This window comes from Marmota marmota, unplaced genomic scaffold, assembly GCF_001458135.2.
Source record: "Marmota marmota marmota unplaced genomic scaffold, marMar, whole genome shotgun sequence".
In the NCBI taxonomy this organism is placed as follows: domain Eukaryota; kingdom Metazoa; phylum Chordata; class Mammalia; order Rodentia; family Sciuridae; genus Marmota; species Marmota marmota.
This window is the reverse complement of record NW_025999977.1, coordinates 11,071,249-11,074,678: the sequence shown is the minus strand read 5'-3', so window position 1 is coordinate 11,074,678 and position 3,430 is coordinate 11,071,249. Positions and strand designations below refer to the sequence as shown.

General features: G+C 40.5%; 1 protein-coding gene across 10 annotated transcripts in view; it reads right to left on the bottom strand.

Annotated features, from left to right (window-relative positions):
• Pus10 (pseudouridine synthase 10) overlaps positions 1-3,342 on the bottom strand; it is an 88,349-nt gene extending 85,007 nt beyond the window's left edge. For 2 of the 10 annotated variants that reach the window (XM_048804276.1, XM_048804277.1), the window contains exon 1: positions 2,978-3,203. The gene's annotated coding sequence lies outside the window, so the exon portion shown is untranslated. The other 8 variants (XM_048804275.1, XM_048804279.1, XM_048804278.1 and 5 more) reach the window with 8 other exon arrangements.
• Between the last annotated feature and the right edge of the window lie 88 nt (positions 3,343-3,430).

Genomic DNA, 3,430 nt, shown 5'->3' with positions numbered 1-3,430 from the left:
AAAATATTCTTTTTTTTTTTTTTTTTTTTTTAATGCTTCTGGGGATTGAACTCAGGTCCTGGTGCATGCTAGGCAAGCACTCTACCACTGAGCTACATGCCCCACCACCACCACTCTTTTTGAGACAAGGTATCACCAAGTTACCAAGGCTAGCCTCTGACTTTAGATCCTCTTGCCTCAGCTTCCTGAGTCGCTGGGATTACAGGCATGTACCACTCAGTACTATTTGAGAACAAAGTAGCTAATTCATTAAACTTTTAAATTAAAAATGAGTTTGCTAGGAAAAAATTCAGATCAGTCTACATTATATATATTTGGCTACCCTTAATGATAGTTTGGCAATCAAGTATTAAGACAAATTGATCAGGATGTCCAAAAACATCAACTTTATTTTGATGCTATAACAGCTAAATGTCAACTAGTGGTCAGCAAAATGAAAAAAATTCCTCCTTTCATCCATAAGTAAAACCTCCAAGGGGTACCAAAAATGCAAAATTACCTAATCACTGTATGTTTGGTAAAAATAAATATGATTAGTGAATCAGTCTATATCACTTTTAAAATGATGAACTAGTTAGCAGGGCATGGTCACACACACCTGTACTCTCAGGGATTTGGGAGGCTGAGGTAGGAAGATCCCAAGTTTGAAGCCAGCCTCAGCAATTTAGCAAGACTGTCTCAAAATAATAATAAAAAGAACCTAGATTGCAGCTCAGTAGTAAAGCACCCCTGGATTCAATCCACATACGCAGGGCTTTGCACATACCATGCAAGTGCTCTATCAATGTGCTATATTCCCAGCCCATGAACTAATGATATTTTATGATATAATGAATTTATGGCAATGTGGAATGGTATAACTACGGTCATTTAGATAAGACCACAGTACCTTTTGATTTGTATAATTTTGTAGTTCAAATAAACTTGATAAAAATATGTAGGAGAATGAAGTACTTACCAACAACATACTATGGAGATACAAGACTTATAATTAGTGTGCTTTACAACCCTTCAAAACTCACTACTTATTTACAAGTCTCTAAATGTTTGTGGCTACTAATCAAGAGAAGTTGATTCTTAACATAAAATAACAAGGGAAACAGTTATATAATTCTGAAGATCTCTTCACTATAAAAAGCAGTTCAGCAGCCACATTACAAAAAACAGATTGCTTCTGCATAGGTTCTAACTCATGAATATGTGAGTTTTCAGGAAGAAGACGAGAAGACAGGCTTGTCTGGACACATGATTGAAAAATTTCAGACATCAGGACTGGTAAATACTTATTCAGGGTTACCTAAGTAAATCTGAGCTCCATACTTTCAAGAAAGTACTTCAAATGTGGGGAGAACAGCCTCTTAAAAAAATGAAACTGTGGGGGCTGGGGTCGTGGCTCAAATGGCAGAGTACTGGCCTCGCATGTATGAGGCACTGGGTTCGAGGCACTGGGTTCGAGGCACTGGGTTCGAGGCACTGGGTTCAATCCTCAGCACCACACAAAAACAAATAAAATAAAGATATTGTATCCACCTAAAAATAAAAAATAAAAATAAAATTTTAAAAAAGAAACTGTGTAGTTAAATCAATATTCTTTACAAGGATCAGAATCCCTTACCCCAGCCCACTGAGTCTGTTTGATGCTAAGAAGGGACTGGGATTCTGTGAGGGCCTGAATATAAACATTTAAAGTGCATCCCTCAGGCTACCCTCACAGAGAAACTGTTTCTGTCTAACCCATTATTTTTTTTCTCCTCTTTTCCATTAATTCAAAAAGAGAAACAAATACACTTTCTTCAATAGGTGCTTTATAAAGACACGTCCTACTGAAGCTTTTCTTGGGCACTCACATAGCTACATTTAGATTTTTTCTCTCTCCTTTTGGCTTAAAGACTGAATGTTATTTCTCCAATAAGTTCACTTAGAATAAAGGTATCATGCTGTCAGGAAATGACACATTACGATCACCTGGCTCTAGAAGTTCCCAAACCTGTTTAGAATTACAAAACCTCCTGTCCTGAATAATTTGAAGTCTAAAAACGCTCAAGAAAAAAACTCGAGTATATGTTAATAATTAAGCTATGATTTACAAACCTCTTAACAACATTCTCATCTAGCAATATCTAACGACTTCTCGAGCCCATTAAAAGAAGGAAATATGCCTTAAATTTGGTTATTTCTTCTTAATATAATGAAATGATAGGATTTCAAAAGAAACCAGTTGTGCTATATTAGATTATTTTTGAAAACAAGCCCGGAAGAAAGCGTCTCACGCTGAAAGTTTTCCAGTATTAGTTGCCGTTGTTAGGATTCTTGCTTTTTGTTTACCTATTTGTTTTACAGGGAAAGGGGAAGGGGGAATAAAACCCCTCTGGAACAAGTTGCAACAGAACCGCCTCCCACGTGTCAGAATCCCTTCTCCACCAGCCAACCATAACCAGACCAGTCTCTAATTTAATAAAGAGACTTTCTTCTCATCTCTTGGACGATTACAAAAATCTTTTACCGAACAGGAGGGAAGGAACAGGATATGAGAAAACCTACCAAAATGATCAGACCTGTCTTACACCGCGAGATCTTTTAAAATTAGTTTCCATACACACAAATGTCACTCCTCGGTGGTGTGGGGATGCGGATTTCTAGGGAAGGAGGTGCTCAAGACTTCAGTGAGCAGCAGACAAACTCAGCTATGGACTCTAACTTGGGATACTGGAAATTTCACCCCCACGGTCCTGGAGTCTGTTTTGGCCAACTAAGCCCTTACCCTCTTCGCTCAGGTCCAAGAAACTTCCATTCACCCTTCCCAATAAAGCCACTCAAGCGGTAGGGAAACGAGCCCTTCTAGGGACACCTCTCTAGCACCGGGTCCGCAGCCCCTCACCTCAGACCTCCCCGCCTTACCTTCTCCCAAGATCCTGGAGCCTAATATTTAACCCCTTCCGGCCCTCAGAGGGAACCGGGAAGACTAAAGACAACGCACCTATTGCGCTTTAGCAATTCTGTTCCCCGAGGAAACCAGAGCTTTAGAACGAAAGTACCAGGCCTCTCTGGAGAGGAATGAGTGAACTTCTCCCCCGTTTGTTTATAGGGAAATCTGCAACATTGCTGGCTTACAGCCTCACACCCTACCTCCCTCACTACTGCAAAAGTGCGTGGGACTTCACACCCAGCGGGAGAGGTCCAGTCCCAGAGAAGCTTTCGTGGGACTTTGCATCTAGAACAGTGTAGCCGCTACCAGAAATATCGATGAACACTTACTCCTCAATTTTAGAACAGAAACTCTTTGTAGGGTAAACAAAAAGATGGTGTTTCTTCCCATGAACTAGTGGTATCCGCCTGCCCTCTAGTCGCACCTGGCGAAGTACCACGAGCCTGCCCTGACTTGCAGGAGTGGGCGGGGCAGAGAGTTCGGCTTTCTGCCTATAATGCCTGA